Source organism: Thalassophryne amazonica, chromosome 21 (genome assembly GCF_902500255.1).
Source record: "Thalassophryne amazonica chromosome 21, fThaAma1.1, whole genome shotgun sequence".
NCBI lineage: Eukaryota > Metazoa > Chordata > Actinopteri > Batrachoidiformes > Batrachoididae > Thalassophryne > Thalassophryne amazonica.
In genome coordinates, this window is record NC_047123.1 from 25,860,166 (window position 1) to 25,881,251 (window position 21,086).

General features: G+C 39.6%; 1 long non-coding RNA gene across 1 annotated transcript; it reads left to right on the forward strand.

Moving 5' to 3' along the window:
• Nucleotides 1–204: 204 nt before the first annotated feature.
• On the forward strand, nucleotides 205–20,885 carry LOC117502679. The gene is made up of 3 exons (XR_004558382.1): nucleotides 205–287; nucleotides 7,298–7,303; nucleotides 20,876–20,885. It is a non-coding gene; the product is annotated as an uncharacterized LOC117502679 (long non-coding RNA).
• The last annotated feature ends 201 nt before the right edge of the window (nucleotides 20,886–21,086 follow it).

Consider the following 21,086-nt stretch of genomic DNA (forward strand, 5'->3'; position numbering starts at 1 on the left):
CACCTGTGAGGTGGGATGGATTATCTCAGCAAAGGAAAATTGCTCACTATCACAGATTTAGACTGGTTTGTGAACAATATTTGAGGGAAATGGTGATATTGTGTATGTGGAAAAAGTTTTAGAACTTTGAGTTCATCTCGTACAAAATGGGAGCAAAACCAAAAGTGTTGCGTTTATATTTTTGTTGAGTGTATATATATATATATATATATATATATACGTATATAGGGTTGGGACGACGAATGAAATCATTAGTCAACTAGTCGGCTACCATTTGTCACTGACTTGTTTTCGACTAAAATTGACATTGAATGAATGAAGCCAGTTTTGAATTGTCATGGTGAAACTCAAATGTGCCGTTTATTTTAACAAATATAAGCACAAAATCTTAAATACAAAAGACAGCATTAACATGAAGACAATTCAATTTATTTAGTTTATATAGCGCCATATCACAACAAAGCTGCCTCAAGGCGCTTCACACAAGTAAGGTCTAACCTTACCAACCCCTAGAGCAAGCACACAGGCAACAGCGGTAAAGAAAAACTCCCTCTGATGATATTGAGGAAGAAACCTCAAGCAGGCCAGACTCAAAGGGGTGATCCACTGCTTAGGCCATTCTACCAAAAAGGTTCACAATACAGAACACAACACAACAACTGACAAGAGTCCGTGTAGGTGTCCAGTCCACTGTCAGAAGTGGGGGGTCATCGAGCCACTGGTTGGATCTGTTCCTACAGTGGAGTCCAATCCAGCATGTGGATCCAGCTGCATCTCAGACAGAGAGAAAAAGAAAACAGAAACAGTTGGCCAGAAAAACTACAATTAAGGTATAATTTGCTGGCATTGAGCAACAGGAAAGCAGATGAAATACTGAAGTGATTGCCAGCCGCTAGCCCTAAGCTTCACTAACAGACCCAGACTTTAGATAATGTTGAGGCTGAGACCAACGTTTTACTAATTAAATTAATTTAAAAGGGTAAGAAGCATAGTATCATACTATGGTAGTATGCTAGCCATACAAAAGGGAGAAGAAATGCATCTTAAGTCTGGACTTGAAAGTCAGTACAGAATCTGACTGTTTTATTGACACAGGGAGCTCATTCCACAAAACATGAGCACGATAAGAGAAAGCTCTATGGCCCACAGACAATACCTGCATTCATTTACTAGGGATGGACTACCTGTTTGAGCTGACTAATTCACCTGCCAAGGTTCACACACTTTCTTAACTGAGTGAAGGGAGTGGTAGCAGCTCCAGCAGGTCTGTTCTTTCAAAGGAACTTAATAAATGGCTTTCGAGTCGACTAGTCGGATGTTGGCTAGTCGTGGTCACCTATTACAACTAGTCATCCCATCCCTAATATATATAATGGCACTGTGAATTTGGCCTTTTAATATCAACCTGCTTTATGATGTCATAAAGCATACAAGATAGAGTACATTTTAAATTGCGTCAGTATGTACTGAGTGCACTGTATGCTGTCTCTGATGATACAGAAAACAAATTTTAAGACAATCAGAAATGCTTATCTGTGTTTTGTCTCTATCTATCACTCTGATTTTGAGGAGGAATATTCAAAAACAAAAGAACCTGTTTTTTTGTTGTTGTTGTTGTTGTTGTTGTTGTTTTTACCAAACTTTGTTGAAAGAATACGCCTGGCATTCATTAGAAATGGTAAAATATTTTTAGACATTTAGATACAAAGGGTATTGGCAATGCTTCAATTGGCAATGCCTATTTCTTCACATTTCCAAGCTAAGTCTTGTTTTTAATATTTTTTGTCAAAACTTCAAAAACAGATGGCAAAACTGAGTGCTGCACTTTGGATTTTCTTCTGTGGTCAGATCTGATGGGTTCCTTGCCGTATGGGGAAGGATGCACTCTGAGTGCTGCTTTAGTTTCGACTACAAATTCAGGAAATTCAGGAATAAATGGGCTGTATACTTTTTCTCAGAGTCTTCAGTGCAAATTGACCATTTTCATATGAAGAATCATGAACATTCTACTATAAATCAGTGTGTTTGAAATTGCACATAAAAGCACTGCATAAATATACCCCCCACTCTGTACTGCAGACTCCCCCCAATGTAAACACGTTGCTGTTTGTACCACATATAAACCAAATATTTCTACCCGCCGTCTCTTTTGACCTGAATGTTGACGCTTTTACAATATTGTATATATAAAAAAATAATATGTAATGCAGCATCTTGTCCTATATATATATATATATATGCATGTGTGTGTCTTAAAGGGGTCATACTGTCCAAAATCATTTATCAATCAATCAATCAATTTTATTTATATAGCGCCAAATCACAACAAACAGTTGCCCCAAGGCGCTTTATATTGTAAGTCAAAGCCATACAATAATTACGTAAAAACCCCAACGGTCAAAACGACCCCCTGTGAGCAAGCACTTGGCGACAGTGGGAAGGAAAAACTCCCTTTTAACAGAAAGAAACCTCCAGCAGAACCAGGCTCAGGGAGGGGCAGTCTTCTGCTGGGACTGGTTGGGGCTGAGGGAGAGAACCAGGAAAAAGACATGCTGTGGAGGGGAGCAGAGATCAATCACTAATGATTAAATGCAGAGTGGTGCATACAGAGCAAAAAGAGAAAGAAACACTCAGTGCATCATGGGAACCCCCCAGCAGTCTAAGTCTATAGCAGCATAACTAAGGGATGGTTCAGGGTCACCTGATCCAGCCCTAACTATAAGCTTTAGCAAAAAGGAAAGTTTTAAGCCTAATCTTAAAAGTAGAGAGGGTGTCTGTCTCCCTGATCTGAATTGGGAGCTGGTTCCACAGGAGAGGAGCCTGAAAGCTGAAGGCTCTGCCTCCCATTCTACTCTTACAAACCCTAGGAACTACAAGTAAGCCTGCAGTCTGAGAGCGAAGCGCTCTATTGGGGTGATATGGTACTACGAGGTCCCTAAGATAAGATGGGACCTGATTATTCAAAACCTTATAAGTAAGAAGAAGAATTTTAAATTCTATTCTAGAATTAACAGGAAGCCAATGAAGAGAGGCCAATATGGGTGAGATATGCTCTCTCCTTCTAGTCCCCGTCAGTACTCTAGCTGCAGCATTTTGAATTAACTGAAGGCTTTTCAGGGAACTTTTAGGACAACCTGATAATAATGAATTACAATAGTCCAGCCTAGAGGAAATAAATGCATGAATTAGTTTTTCAGCATCACTCTGAGACAAGACCTTTCTAATTTTAGAGATATTGCGTAAATGCAAAAAAGCAGTCCTACATATTTGTTTAATATGCGCATTGAATGACATATCCTGATCAAAAATGACTCCAAGATTTCTCACAGTATTACTAGAGGTCAGGGTAATGCCATCCAGAGTAAGGATCTGGTTAGACACCATGTTTCTAAGACTTGTGGGGCCAAGTACAATAACTTCAGTTTTATCTGAGTTTAAAAGCAGGAAATTAGAGGTCATCCATGTCTTTATGTCTGTAAGACAATCCTGCAGTTTAGCTAATTGGTGTGTGTCCTCTGGCTTCATGGATAGATAAAGCTGGGTATCATCTGCGTAACAATGAAAATTTAAGCAATGCCGTCTAATAATACTGCCTAAGGGAAGCATGTATAAAGTGAATAAAATTGGTCCTAGCACAGAACCTTGTGGAACTCCATAATTAACCTTAGTCTGTGAAGAAGATTCCCCATTTACATGAACAAATTGTAATCTATTAGATAAATATGATTCAAACCACCGCAGCGCAGTGCCTTTAATACCTATGGCATGCTCTAATCTCTGTAATAACATTTTATGGTCAACAGTATCAAAAGCAGCACTGAGGTCTAACAGAACAAGCACAGAGATGAGTCCACTGTCTGAGGCCATAAGAAGATCATTTGTAACCTTCACTAATGCTGTTTCTGTACTATGATGAATTCTAAAACCTGACTGAAACTCTTCAAATAGACCATTCCTCTGCAGATGATCAGTTAGCTGTTTTACAACTACCCTTTCAAGAATTTTTGAGAGAAAACGAAGGTTGGAGATTGGCCTATAATTAGCTAAGATAGCTGGGTCAAGTGATGGCTTTTTAAGTAATGGTTTAATTACTGCCACCTTAAAAGCCTGTGGTACATAGCCAACTAATAAAGATAGATTGATCATATTTAAGATCGAAGCATTAAATAATGGTAGGGCTTCCTTGAGCAGCCTTGTAGGAATGGGGTCTAATAGACATGTTGATGGTTTGGATGAAGTAACTAATGAAAATAACTCAGACAGAACAATCTGAGAGAAAGAGTCTAACCAAATACCGGCATCACTGAAAGCAGCCAAAGATAACGATATGTCTTTGGGATGGTTATGAGTAATTTTTTCTCTAATAGTTAAAATTTTATTAGCAAAGAAAGTCATGAAGTCATTACTAGTTAAAGTTAAAGGAATACTCGGCTCAATAGAGCTCTGACTCTTTGTCAGCCTGGCTACAGTGCTGAAAAAAAACCTGGGGTTGTTCTTATTTTCTTCAATTAGTGATGAGTAGTAAGATGTCCTAGCTTTACGGAGGGCTTTTTTATAGAGCAACAGACTCTTTTTCCAGGCTAAGTGAAGATCTTCTAAATTAGTGAGACACCATTTCCTCTCCAACTTACGGGTTATCTGCTTTAAACTGCGAGTTTGTGAGTTATACCATGGAGTCAGGCACTTCTGATTTAAAGCTCTCTTTTTCAGAGGAGCTACAGCATCCAAAGTTGTCTTCAATGAGGATGTAAAACTATTGACGAGATACTCTATCTCACTTACAGAGTTTAGGTAGCTACTCTGCACTGTGTTGGTATATGGCATTAGAGAACATAAAGAAGGAATCATATCCTTAAACCTAGTTACAGCGCTTTCTGAAAGACTTCTAGTGTAATGAAACTTATTCCCCACTGCTGGGTAGTCCATCAGAGTAAATGTAAATGTTATTAAGAAATGATCAGACAGAAGGGAGTTTTCAGGGAATACTGTTAAGTCTTCAATTTCCATACCATAAGTCAGAACAAGATCTAAGGTATGATTAAAGTGGTGGGTGGACTCATTTACATTTTGAGCAAAGCCAATTGAGTCTAATAATAGATTAAATGCAGTGTTGAGGCTGTCATTCTCAGCATCTGTGTGGATGTTAAAATCGCCCACTATAATTATCTTATCTGAGCTAAGCACTAAGTCAGACAAAAGGTCTGAAAATTCACAGAGAAACTCACAGTAACGACCAGGAGGACGATAGATAATAACAAATAAAACTGGTTTTTGGGACTTCCAATTTGGATGGACAAGACTAAGAGTCAAGCTTTCAAATGAATTAAAGCTCTGTCTGGGTTTTTGATTAATTAATAAGCTGGAATGGAAGATTGCTGCTAATCCTCCGCCTCGGCCCGTGCTACGAGCATTCTGGCAGTTAGTGTGACTCGGGGTGTTGACTCATTTAAACTAACATATTCATCCTGCTGTAACCAGGTTTCTGTAAGGCAGAATAAATCAATATGTTGATCAATTATTATATCATTTACTAACAGGGACTTAGAAGAGAGAGACCTAATGTTTAATAGACCACATTTAACTGTTTTAGTCTGTGGTGCAGTTGAAGGCGCTATATTATTTTTTCTTTTTGAATTTTATGCTTACATAGATTTTTGCTGGTTATTGGTGGTCTGGGAGCAGGCACCGCCTCTACGGGGATGGGGTAATGAGGGGATGGCAGGGGGAGAGAAGCTGCAGAGAGGATTTATCTGCTTACTTTTTTAAATATAACTGGGGTTTCATTTTAAACATCCCATAGTTAAAGACAATTCAATGCTTGTGCATTTTGAAACTCCCCTACTCCAATTTTAGTATGAAATGGCTCATTTTACACAACTGTGACATACGAGGTCTGTCAATAAAGCAACGGTCCTTTTTATTTTTTTCAAAAACTATATGGATTTCATTCATATGTTTTTACGTCAGACATGCTTGAACCCTTGTGCGCATGCGTGAGTTTTTCCATGCCTGTCGGTGACGTCATTCGCCTGTGAGCACTCCTTGTGGGAGGAGTCGTCCAGCCCCTCATCGGAATTCCTTTGTCTGAGAAGTTGCTGAGAGACTGGCGCGTTGTTTGATCAAAATTTTTTCTAAACCTGTGAGACACATCAAAGTGGACACAGTTCGAAAAATTAAGCTGGTTTTCGGTGAAAATTTTAACGGCTGATGAGAGATTTTGAGGTGATTCTGTCGCTTTAAGGACTTCCCACGGTGCGAGACGTCGCTCAGCGCTCTCAGCCGCCGTCGTCAGCCTGTTCAAGCTGAAAACCTCCACATTTCAGGCTCTATTGATCCAGGACGTCGTGAGAGAACAGAGAAGTTTCAGAAGAAGTCGGTTTCAGCATTTTATCCGGATATTCCACTGTTAAAGGAGATTTTTTTAATGAAAGACGTGCGGACGGGTCCGCGCGTCGGGACGCAGCCGACGCGGTGCGGCGGCACAGGAAAAACACCTCCGTGTTGATAACCATTTGTAAAATCCAGGCGGCTTTTGATGGCTTTCAGTGGAGTGAGTATATGAGAAATTGTTTAACAGCAGGACATGTTCCAACTTGTCCTTAAGGCTTCCAACAGAGGTGTTTTTCCTGTGGGGGAGCGACGCGCGGACCCGTCCGCACGTCTTTCATTAAAAAAATCTCCTTTAACAGTGGAATATCCGAATAAAATGCTGAAACCGACTTCTTCTGAAACGTCTCTGTTCTCTCACGACGTCCTGGATCAATAGAGCCTGAAATGTGGAGGTTTTCAGCTTGAAACAGGCTGACGACGGCGGCTGAGAGCACTGCGCGACGTCTCGCACCGTGGGAAGTCCTTAAAGCGACAGTATCACCTCAAAATCTCTCATCAGCCGTTAAAATTTTCACTGAAAACCAGCTTAATTTTTCGAACCGTGTCCACTTCGATGTGTCTCACAGGTTTAGAAAAAATTTTGATCAAACAACGCGCCAGTCTCTCAGCAACTTCTCAGACAAAGGAATTCCGACGAGGGGCTGGACGACTCCTCCCACAAGGAGTGCTCACAGGCGAATGACGTCACCGACAGGCGTGGAAAAACTCACGCATGCGCACAAGGGTTCAAGCATGTCTGACGTAAAAACATATGAATGAAATCCATATAGTTTTTGAAAAAAATAAAAAGGACCGTAACTTTATTGACAGACCTCGTATGTCGCAGTTTCTGAGACACCTGATTACTAACACTGGGCATCTTATACATACACAGCAAGACCCCTTTAAAGCGATATCTCAAAAAGAGGTCATCGTTTCCACATTTCCTGATGCGTTTGAGCGTTTAATAGACGGCGGTGTTGCCATGTTATAGAAGCACTCTGTGCCGAGAGTTTTGCCAAAGTCATTTGGGCAAAGTTGAGGTCTTGTTTTTTGCAACCTTTGCCTCCTTTCATATTTATTTCAGTCCACTTCTTGTTTTCGCTCTGTCCTCTCTGATCTCACTCCTCCAGGAAAGACAGCAGGGATGACTTTATTGCTTTTCGTCTTTTCAATGACCAAACCTTTGACCAGACTTTTTTTTACTGGCATCAGCTGTCCGTGACAATAAACAAGCTGTGCCTCTTTGACATTCCCCAGTATGAACCAAACTTGTGTCCCTCTTGTACCATTTTGACACTTCACCTGTACATCATGCTCCTCCACCATGGTGTTTCTGTTTTTGCCTGTTTCTACTCAAATAGTTAAAATATTTTCTGGGAAACATTGTGTAAAGTGTCTTTTAATGAAATAAAGAACTGCCAGAGTTCATCTGGATTTGCACTTAAAAAATGCTTTCGATGTGGCTCATATGATGCGCACACACAGGAAGAAATGTTTAAACAGCATGAATTTTGTTGGTGTGAACTAGGGATGTGTCAATCTGGTATTTTGCAATGGTATTGATCTGATATTGACAAATTATTGAATCAGATCCTGGAAATTTTAAAAATAAAAAAATATATTCATATTTGTTTCATAGTTTCAGTTGATGTTTTGTTGGTTAGGAAAAGGTATTTATAAAAAAGATTTGTTATTTTTAAGACACAGGAAAAAGTATTGGATTGGCATTGTATCAGAGGACACTGTGTTACTCCATTATTTGTATTGTATTACTCCACGGCACTACTCCATTATTTGTATTGTATTACTCCACGGCACTACTCCATTATTTGTATTGTATTACTCCACGGCACTACTCCATTATTTGTATTGTATTACTCCACGGCACTGCTCCATTATTTGTATTGTATTACTCCACGGCACTACTCCATTATTTGTATTGTATTACTCCACGGCACTACTCCATTATTTGTATTGTATTACTCCACGGCACTACTCCATTATTTGTATTGTATTACTCCACGGCATTACTCCATTATTTGTATTGTATTACTCCACGGCACTACTCCATTATTTGTATTGTATTACTCCACGGCACTACTCCATTATTTGTATTGTATTACTCCACGGCACTACTCCATTATTTGTATTGTATTACTCCACGGCACTACTCCATTATTTGTATTGTATTACTCCACGGCACTACTCCATTATTTGTATTGTATTACTCCACGGCATTACTCCATTATTTGTATTGTATTACTCCACGGCACTACTCCATTATTTGTATTGTATTACTCCACGGCACTACTCCATTATTTGTATTGTATTACTCCACGGCACTACTCCATTATTTGTATTGTATTACTCCACGGCACTACCCCATTATTTGTATTGTATTACTCCACGGCACTACTCCATTATTTGTATTGTATTACTCCACGGCATTACTCCATTATTTGTATTGTATTACTCCACGGCACTACTCCATTATTTGTATTGTATTACTCCACGGCACTACTCCATTATTTGTATTGTATTACTCCACGGCACTACTCCATTATTTGTATTGTATTACTCCACGGCACTACTCCATTATTTGTATTGTATTACTCCACGGCACTACTCCATTATTTGTATTGTATTACTCCACGGCACTACTCCATTATTTGTATTGCATTACCCCACGGCACTACTCCATTATTTGTATTGTATTACTCCACGGCACTACACCATTATTTGTATTGTATTACTCCACGGCACTACTCCATTATTTGTATTGTATTACTCCACGGCACTACCCCATTATTTGTATTGTATTACTCCACGGCACTACTCCATTATTTGTATTGTATTACTCCACGGCATTACTCCATTATTTGTATTGTATTACTCCACGGCACTACTCCATTATTTGTATTGTATTACTCCACGGCACTACTCCATTATTTGTATTGTATTACTCCACGGCACTACTCCATTATTTGTATTGCATTACCCCACGGCACTACTCCATTATTTGCATTGCATTACTCCACGGCACTACTCCATTATTTGTATTGCATTACTCCACGGCACTACTCCATTATTTGTATTGCATTACTCCACGGCACTACTCCATTATTTGTATTGCATTACTCCACAGCACTACTCCATTATTTGTATTGTATTACTCCACGGCACTACTCCATTATTTGTATTGCATTACTCCACGGCACTACTCCATTATTTGTATTGCATTACTCCACGGCACTACTCCATTATTTGTATTGTATTACTCCACGGCACTACTCCATTATTTGTATTGTATTACTCCACGGCACTACTCCATTATTTGTATTGTATTACTCCACGGCACTACTCCATTATTTGTATTGCATTACCCCACGGCACTACTCCATTATTTGTATTGTATTACTCCACGGCACTACACCATTATTTGTATTGTATTACTCCACGGCACTACTCCATTATTTGTATTGTATTACTCCACGGCACTACCCCATTATTTGTATTGTATTACTCCACGGCACTACTCCATTATTTGTATTGTATTACTCCACGGCATTACTCCATTATTTGTATTGTATTACTCCACGGCACTACTCCATTATTTGTATTGTATTACTCCACGGCACTACTCCATTATTTGTATTGTATTACTCCACGGCACTACTCCATTATTTGTATTGCATTACCCCACGGCACTACTCCATTATTTGCATTGCATTACTCCACGGCACTACTCCATTATTTGTATTGCATTACTCCACGGCACTACTCCATTATTTGTATTGCATTACTCCACGGCACTACTCCATTATTTGTATTGCATTACTCCACAGCACTACTCCATTATTTGTATTGTATTACTCCACGGCACTACTCCATTATTTGTATTGCATTACTCCACGGCACTACTCCATTATTTGTATTGCATTACTCCACGGCATTACTCCATTATTTATATTGTATTGTACATGGAACAGTGCTATGGAATCTTTCTTCGTCAGCTGGAATGCTGTGATGACATCACTGGAAATAAAATGTGAATTTTAAAAATTTGTCATATTTCTGTTATTCTAAGCCAAACCCCAATGCATGTTTTGAATGCGAAATGTGAAATGCGTGTTGTGCAAGAGTGTGGAAATTTGTAGGAATATAGGCAAAGTTTCGCATTTAACTTTTCATATGTTAAATGCGATATTTAGGGGAGGATATTTAGGAGAGGTGATGGTCTAGTGGTTAAGCGTTGGGCTTGAGACCAGATGATCCTCTGTTCAATTCCCAGCCTGACTGGAAAATCACTATAGGCCCTTGGGCAAGGTCCTTAATCGTCTAGTTGCTCCTGGTGTGTAGTGAGTACCTTGTATGGCAGCACCCTCACATCAGGGTGAATGTGAGGCATTATTGTAAAGCACTTTGAGCGTCTGATGCAGATGGAAAAGCTCTATATAAATGCAGTTCATTTACCATTTATATGTTCGTGAGAACATGTTAAACTATAATTGCACTCATTTGAGAGCATCAATTTGCCAGGGTCTCAAAATTCAGTATTTTGCAAGGGTTTCCGAGCAGTGTTTCCTTGGAAAACCTAATAATTTTAGAATCATACCCAATGTCTCACTTTAAAAACAACAGGGTTGTGCTTTTGTGCTACACAAACCAAATTATGCCATAAACAAATGATAATAAAGACAAAGTCAAAGTGAACTTTATTGTCACTCAGACTCTACAGCCAGAAGTGTACAGCAGAAAAAAACAGCATTTCTCTGTGTAAGTGGGGAAATAATAAATAACACCTGTGGACAAGTTTTGATCATTTAAAAAAAAAAGCATGTTGTTTCCACAGCAGTTGCTGGGATTGCACAATAAAAAAGAAATTTGAACTTGACTCCGCTGAATAATGATGAAGTGATTTGGTAATCAAGTGATGAGTAACACTGTGATATTGCACAAAAAATAATAGTTCTGTGTGCCTGCGTACGTACATGTGTGTGTATGTGTGTAGGAGTTCAACAGGTCCATTTAGCCATCAGGTTGGATAGAGAGTGTTGGTGCAGACATTTTCAGATCATTCTAGAGATGTTCAATCAGATTTAGGTCTGGACTCAAGGCCACTCAAGGACATTCACAGAGTTGTCCTGAAGGCACTCCTTTGATATCTTGGCTGTGTGCTCAGGGTCATTGTCCTGCTGAAAGATGAACTGTTGCCTCAGTCTGAGGTCAAGAGCGCTCTGGAGCAGGTTTTCATCCAGGATGTGTCTGTACATTGCTGCATTTTTCTTTTTACCTTCAATCCTGACTAGTCTCCCAGTTCCTGCTGCTGAAAAACATCCCCACTACAGCATCAGACCAGAGAATTTTGTTTCTCATGGTCTGAGAGTCATTCAGGTGTCTTTTGGCAAACTCCAGGTGGGCTGCCATGTACCTTTTACTAAGGAGTGGCTTCCATCTGGCCAATCCACCATACAGGCCTGACTGGTGGATTGCTGCAGAGATGGTTGTCCTTCTGGAAGGTTCTCATCTTTCCACAGAGGAATGCTGGAGCTCTGACAGAGTGACCACCGGGTTCTTGGTCACCTCCCTGACTAAGACCTTTCTCCCCGATCGCTCAGTTTAGACTGGCGGTCAGTTCTAGGAAGAGTCCTAGTGGATCCAAAGTTCTTCCATTCATGGATGATGGCAGCCACTGTGCTCATTGGGACCTTTAAAGCAGCAGAAATGTTTCCGTACCCTTCCCCAGTTCTGACATGCACTGTCAACTGTTGGACCTTATATGTAGACAGGTGTGTGCCTTTTCATATCATGTCCAATTAACTGAATTTACCCCAGGTGGGCTTCATTTAAGCTATAGAAACATCTCAAGGATGATCAGTGAAAACAGGATGCACCTGAGCTTAATTGTGAGCTTCATGGCAAAGGCTGTGAATACTTATGTACAGGTGATTTCTTAGTTTTTTCTTAGGTTTTTTTTTATTATTATTTTAATAAATTTGGAAAAATAAAAAAAACTGTTTCACATTGTCATTATGGGGTATTGTGTGTAGGATTTTGAGAAAAAATGAATTCCATCCATTTTAGAATAAGCCAAAATGGTCAAGTACAGTTATTCTTTGTTCACATATTTCCCATATTTTGCATCTTTTGTGCCATTTTTGTTTTGTTATTGTTCCAGTGGAGCATTCTTTTTTTTGTGCTGACTGTTTTTATGATGTTGTTTGGAGTGGTAGTAATTTACTATGTGCATACCTATATCTGTCTGCTACACGGACATGTTTTTAGCTTGTTGAAGGGAATAATCATGTCATCACATGCATGATGAAAATTAGGAGTAGGTGTAGTTGAAATTGCATGTTGCTTGAAATTAGGTTGATACCCGGTGTGCTTCTTACCCTGTGTGCTGCTATACAATGCTGCTGGAACCTCAGTTTCCCTGAGGGAGTCTTCCCAAGGGATCAACAAATTTCTATCTAATTTAATGTCACAAACACTGAGGTGACCCATCCTTTAAAAAAAAAACAAACATGTTTTTGAACACGCACACACACATTTGTCTATCAAACGGACAATATCGGTGCATGTTACTTAAATGCAAAGGATTGGCTGTTGGCCATGCCCCCTATCTTCCAGGAGAGAACACCTATTCATTGGTGGATTCTACATATGGACTTCCGTGACATATGGCATATGAGTCTAAAACCGTCTATCAATGGAAGACGAAACTAAATTTTGTGTTACGCATGCGCTTTAAAACAAAGAGAGACATCGTAATGTGCTTTACCGCGACAAGGCAGCAATGCCTGACTGTTTTATGTGACGAGCGCCTGATTACATGTTGGTAATGTAGAGATTAGCAGTGTAAAGCGGCTGCTAAAAGCTGTTTTGTGTGTTAAATTGTTTTCACTTGATGACAATGTTGTATGATTTTAAATACCATCTACAACTCTATTTTTAACACGACCCTGGGATATTTGATGCCTCTTTGTGTCTCTGTGCAATCGCCAGGTCAGTGTTGGACAACTGCATTATGTCTAACGGTGTGATCGCGAATACTCTGAGGTGATCACGTTAAAGCGTAAGTGGATTGTGTGTAATATTGTTACTGTGCCACATTTAAAAATTTTCACGTAGATGGATCGATAGGAGCAGCATAATCCTTCTCGCACAATAGCCCTAAAAGCTGAACGCCGCATCAGAAGGCCCCCTGCTGCATTGTGTCATGAACTGCTTCTTTATATAACAAACAGTTGCATTATGAAATATGAAAAATTAGGTTTACTAAGATATTACCAAAATAAAAGTATTTCAGTTGTAAGTCGATGTTTGCTATATTGCCATTTTCTTGCATTTTCTTCATCTTCTGCCAAGTGGAAATAATAAAGCACAGGTGATAAACAGTAAGCCATAATTCACTCTTCTCTCATGTGCATGTATTATTACTTTGAAATGCAGTGCAGGAGCTATCTCCTATAAGCGTGTGCAAGTGCATGCATGTGCATTCACCCATCCGTTGTCACTTGTCACAAAGTTACTTGACAGAAAAGTAACACCTGTGTGCTGCCTTTGTGCAAGAGGGGGTATTGTTTTTTGGTTCAGTGCGTATGTATGCAATGGTGCATGAACACACCCTGCGCTCACTGTTGGCATTCATTCACTTGTATTTTAGGTGCATCCAATCATCCTGCACACGGGAGCAAACCAGCCTCGCGAGCAAGCGACAGGACCTCCTGTCTTAATAATAGACAGGTTGCAAAACCCCACTGAGAGAGTGGGCCAGTCCCCAATATGAGACCACCCACTGAAGCAAGTCCAACAAACATTGCAACACCCCCCGAGGGTGAGGACTCCACACTGAAGCCAACTGCACAAACTCTAACTGCCCAGAATATGACCCCTGTTGCACCATACAGCCCCTAGCTCACCACCCCCCACAGCCAACCCCAGGCCAACAGCAGGACCACCTAATGACACTCTTGTGGGAGGTCACACCATGAGTCACTGCTCAGCACCACCAGGGGGTACCCAAGGGCTAAGGGCAGAGACCTACAGATGTATGCCCAAAGGTCTGTAGTCAGCTTTCTGGCACCTATTCCCCCTTGGACATGCATAGGAGTAGAACCCTTCAACCTGCAACTACTGACCGAGCCCCTACTAATCACCCTATACCCCATTGCATAGGATACTGAGGGTGGTCATGCTGGATACTCTGATCATGGGCTCAGTGGGGGTACAGACATGCATAGCATAACCTCTGATCCCATACTAGCAACTGAGGACACCTACCTTATGTTCATCACGTGACCCTCTGAGCCTAGCAAAACCAGTGTCTGGATACATATTACTCTTCCACAGGTAAATACATATCCAGAAATCTCTCCAACTTTCCAAAAGCACAAACATTTTCACTGCACTATTTGCAGACTGAACTAAGTTTGTCTGGCAGGCGCAAGTTCAAGGACAAACAGATAAGGTGGGATACAAACACACACTCTCTGAGCATTCATACAACATGCACGCAGACACAGACGTTGGCAGAACCTAGACAAAATTAAAAATGTATCAAGTTCATAAGCTGTTGTTGAGAAGTTAAATTGTGTTGTTGGTACATGTGGTATTTATATTGAATCGGTTTACCCTGTGGAACTCTTAAAATCTAACTAAATTACAATCTAAACCTGTGTTCTATGACCTCCGCGAGGCTTTTTTGTGATAACAACCTTCTGTTGAAAACGCCTGTCAGGACTCTGAGTGTAACAAGCAGCAACAATCAAGCAAGATCTAATGGAACTTCACTTCCGACACCCTCTGCACACAAGACTCATTAAATACTGTGTTATCAAGTGGAGATAAAAAACTGCTTGTTGAACTGTAACTTTCTAGGTTTTTCCCCACTTAAAATTGACATACCTCAGGGATGTATTCTCACTCCTTCACTGTTCTGTGCATTGATGGAGCAGGTGAGGAAAGACTTACTGAACATGACTTTGTGGATGATGCTGTGGTTGTTGTGGACTTAATAGACGCCCTGATGGTGATAGTCATGGATCAAGAATAAGATCCAGGTTTTTGAGGCATTTCTGGAGTTGTTCCTGTGGAAAAACTGACTTTTTGCAACAAACTTTAATATTTATCTTTAAGACGCTTTGGGCTGCGTGGTCATATAGTCAGCTGCCGAAGTATCCCTTGACACCAGATTTCGGAATGACAATGACCGTCACAACCATACCTTCAGCTCTTGAGCTGGGCAGAAATAAAAGGGCACACGCTTGCCCTAGGATGAACACCCTAGGATGAACACCCTTCTTTAGTCCTGCAGAAATTCTGAGGAGGCAAGGAAACGAGGATGTCCATCAGGTCCAACAGCATGTACATTTTCTGACAGGGTTTACTCCTGTAGCCTTTACCCCTCCTGGAGCTAACCTGCAAGGCAGCATGGAAACACCATAACCCTAGCAAGGGAGGTTAGGGGCGCACTAGCACTTGCCCAAGGTGCGCACCCAAGGTTAGTGGAGGCACCTCACTGCTCCATTGCAGACCGGCTCCATGCAAAGTCTAGGCACTGCTCAGTATAAGACACTTGATGGCCCATATCAGTTTGCTGATAATGTAGATGACATGACCCCTTTAAAATGTGTTCACTCCTCTCTGTCAGTGAAGTAAGAGGTCTCTCTTTGCTATGCATGCCCTTACTGACACGTGACATGTTACAGCCATGTATTCCATTACTGTTTCCTTTGACCACTCGCACTGGGGCTCCTGTTTCTCCACACTTCTCTCCCCCTCCTCCACTTGCCTGCTCTAAGTGTATCTCATTTTAGCATCAAGTATCTGTAAGCCAAGAGCCGCTGTCACCAGATCCTCCTCACCAGTCCGGCAGAATTCTAGGGAATGGCATGTGTTCCCAACTGGCGGCTCGACAGAAGCTGACCACCCGACTAACCAGGGACTTTCTGAAGGCCAAGGTGAGCTGAGCCACAGGTTACAGTGGTCACTCGTAGAGGTGCCAAAGGTAAAGCCAGTCAGTGTGCAGTTTTATTAAAAAATGTCTGGGGTCATCCAAGTAACAGGTTACAACTCAGAAATATACATACTGACTCATAAATGACTTTAAGGTTGACATAAAAGTATCCCACCTTAAATATCTAGACTAGATTATCTAACGTTTATATTCTATTGAGATTATGGGCGATACAATACACATTTGCATTTTACTACTTTGTGTCTACATTTGGCACAAGCTTCTTATAAGCAAAATTTTAAACTGTTAAAGTGCCCATACATTTTTTTATTGCTGCAGCTTGTGACATCCACCTTCTCATCAGCACTACTGCCCTATCTTTTAAAAACAAAATTACAAAAAATTAGGATGCCATTCAATGTCAAGGTTGTGCGTTAAGCTTTATAGATATAATTTTATTATTAGCAGGCAAATACAACCCATGTCTATGTCGACTATAATGATTACAGCAATATGACATTTGACCTTCACCCAAATGTACAACCCCTGGCAAAAATTATGGAATCACCGGCCTCAGAGGATGTTCATTCAGTTGTTTAATTTTGTAGAAAAAAAGCAGATCACAGACATGACACAAAACTAAAGTCATTTCAAATGGCAACTTTCTGGCTTTAAGAAACACTATAAGAAATCAAGAAAAAAAGATTGTGGCAGTCAGTAACGGTTACTTTTTTAGACCAAGCAGAGGAAAAAAATATGGAATCACTCAATTCTGAGGAAAAAATTATGGAATCACCCTATAAATTTTCATCCCCAAAACTAACACCTGCATCATATCAGATCTGCTCGTTAGTCTGCATCTAAAAAGGAGTGAACACACCTTGGAGAGCTGTTGCACCAAGTGGACTGACATGAATCATGGCTCCAACACGAGAGATGTCAATTGAAACAAAGGAGAGGATTATCAAACTCTTAAAAGAGAGTAAATCATCATGCAATGTTGCAAAAGATGTTGGTTGTTCACAGTCAGCTGTGTCTAAACTCTGGACCAAATACAAACAACATGGGAAGGTTGTTAAAGGCAAACATACTGGTAGACCAAGGAAGACATCAAAGCGTCAAGACAGAAAACTTAAAGCAATATGTCTCAAAAATCGAAAAATGTACAACAAAACAAATGAGGAACGAATGGGAGGAAACTGGAGTCAACGTCTGTGACCGAACTGTAAGAAACCGCCTAAAGGAAATGGGATTTACATACAGAAAAGCTAAACAAAAGGCATCATTAACACCTAAAGAGAAACAAACAAGGTTACAATGGGCTAAGGAAAAGCAATTGTGGACTGTGGATGACTGGATGAAAGTCATATTCAGTGATGAATCTCGAATCTGCATTGGGCAAGGTGATGATGCTGGAACTTTTGTTTGGTGCCTTTCCAATGAGATTTATAAAGATGACTGCCTGAAGAGAACATGTAAATTTCCACAGTCATTGATGATATGGGGCTGCATGTCAGGTAAAGGCACTGGGGAGATGGCTGTCATTACATCATCAATAAATGCACAAGTTTACGTTGATATTTTGGACACTTTTCTGATGTTTGAGGATGAGGAAATCATTTTTCAAGAAGATAATGCATCTTGCCATAGAGCAAAAACTGCAAAAACATTCCTTGCAAAAAGACACATAGGGTCAATGTCATGGCATAGGGTCAATGTCAATGAGCAGATCTGATTTGATGCAGGTGTTAATTTGGGGGATGAAAATTTACAGGGTGATTCCATAATTTTTTCCTCAGAATTGAGTGATTCCATATTTTTTTCCTCTGCTTTGTCTAAAAAAGTAACTGTTACTGACTGCCACAATCTTTTTTTCTTGATTTCTTATAGTGTTGCTTAAAGCCAGAAAGTTGCCATTTGAAATGACTTTAGTTTTGTGTCATGTCTGTGATCTGCTTTTTTTCTACAAAATTAAACAACTGAATGAACATCCTCCAAGGCCGGTGATTCCATAATTTTTGCCAGGGGTTGTATAATATCTGACTGGCCTTGCCAGGGAAATTCCGGAAGCCATATTTGGTCCAATTCTGAATGGAAATCCCATGAATTCTGTTAGTGTAATGTTGGTGTCAACCTTCATTGATATACCACATTTGGTAGAAATCAGCAAAAAGGACCAGGGAGGATAGGCTAACAAACATACGGGCAGACTTGACCTTGACCTTGATGATTGAACTTTGGCAACTTTGTGGGGAAATTCCAGGGCCAATTTTCATACATGTGCAACGTTTGGTGTAAATTGGAATGGAAAAACCCCAATGACCTTGACCCTAATGATTGACTTTTGGTAAACGTAACCACATCTGGCCAATTCCAGAACCTGCCTACATATGTGTGCCTTGTTTGATCGATATCTGAGTGAAAAACTAAAATTTGAACCACTGGCCCCAATGATTTTGGCCTTTGCCAAAACAAACCCTTTAAGGGTAATTCTTGGGTTAATGTTCATTTACATATCAAGGTTGAGCAGAGTTAATGTGAGCTTTGGGATTCTTGCATACTGGAATCTCATATTTTGTCTCATCTCGTCTACATGAACACATTTAGAATAATGCTACATTTTAAAAGTGTACCTTCAAATGGTAACATCACTGTAATTATGACAACACGTAGGATTTTCAAACCAAAAACTGCTTCAAAGTACTGAAATATAAAAGTAATAATGGCACCAGATGAACTGCACATGACTCTGACTATAGGTAAATAATGTTCATACATATTAAAAAAAAAAAAAAAAAAACTCAATCTGAAATGAATTGGTGAATGTGGGAGGTGCTCTTAAATCATTCATATGAGCCACTTTTGCACAAATTTGCGTGAGGCCCAATAATCTTTTCCAGCACGACTATGTTGAACATGTGTTTTATATTTTTTAAAAAGGGCATAAAAGTAGGAAGGAAAAAAAGGAGGAAAAAAAGCCTAGTGAGTACTTTATGTGTTATGTCTAGAATGAATTGTAGATGTAATTTCTTGGTGTTAACCTTATTGACTTGAGAGGCTTGACTTGGTGAATTGAAAGTATTTTGTGCGGCGGTGCAGCGGTCGCTGAGGTATTGGACCCACTGCTCTGTGACGCAGCAGGTGCGGCATTCCCGCTTTGTACTGAATGACCTGTGATTTGACACTTGTAAAACCTGATAGACACTGGCCAGCCTGTTGAATTGTGGGCTCTAATCAATATTTGCATCCGAGCTAAGAAGATCGTACAGCTCATATCCTGGAACCAAATGTAACATAAGGATGTGTTGGCTGCACAGAACCGGCACATAGATGTACTGAATGTGAAACAGGTGGGCACAGGTGATTATTTTGCAATGCACACATTTTCACTAGCATTTTTCCTTGAAGATATATTTTAATATATATATATATATATATATATATATATATATATATATATATATATATATTTTTTTTTTTTTTTTTTTTTTTTAAAGATATATTTTAATGGGCACAAAAGGCTTGAAAAGGTCAGGATGCATGGATAACATATTGTTTTGGCTGCATGTAGTCTTACAGCAGAAGGTCACTTAAACAAGCTCATTTCAAGCAGCATCTAACTTCATACAGCTTGAATTGAAGAAATAATGTCTGCTTTGGTTACATTCATATATCCTTCTCATCGGGTTTCTGTGAAGGCTCTCAGTTGTCCAGGTGATTTCCGGAGTAGAGAATCTTGAATCTTGAATCTTGAATCTTGAATCAACCCAGTCCAGTCGAAGAGTCAAGCTTCTCTACTATTCTCATGGGGTTGATTGCAATTCTGATTGTTATTTGATTTTTAGAATGCTGCTTAACAAAGTGCATGCACAGATCCTGCGCTGATGGTATTGTTTAAATATAAATTTCTTAAGATAAGATAAACTTATTGATCCCACACCAAGAAAAATCACTTGTTGCAACAGCAAGAGTCGTACAGTAGTAAATAAAAAAATATATTTACATTAAAGAAAGGTGACTAAAGTATACGGCTGCTGGGTGGATAAATACTGATGTGAACAGATTACGTGAAAATAGAATATAAGTGAGTATAAGTATGGATAGATATGGTAAATTTATTGTACAGGATAAATTACACAGATAATAAAGCACAAAAGGTGGTGGTAAATGTAGTTAATAGCGGAAAATCAGCAGGTGGTTATGGTGCTAAAAACATTTTGAGGTATTATACAGTGTGACTGCAGCTGCAATAAATGACCTGCAGAGGTGTTCTGTTTTGCACCAATCTGATATAGATGTGCATTCCTAAAACATTCAGTGGATGCCAGTGTTCATGTGATGCGTTGTTTTTTATGCCAACTTTGGAACAATGCCTGAAGCACAGGTGTTTCAAAGTCTTCAAAAGGTTACGGAATAGTGTTTCACGTTTGCCATGAGTAATTTGCATTCCTGACAAAATGATGTGTTATCATTCCCAGTCACGCATTCTATCTGTTCTTTAATTCTGTCTGGATGTCCTGTTCTGGCATATATTTTGCCCAGTATTTGGTGACATAGTGGGCATAAAGATATTTTTTGTCTTTTGTGGTCAGCTTCATTCCATTTGTTAATAATAATAATAATAATAATAATAATAATAATAATAATAATAATAATAATAATAATAATAATAATAATACCTGTAATATGCATCTATTCCTGCATGTATGGCCCATAATATGTTAAAAAAAAAAACTGGGACATTTGAAAGCAT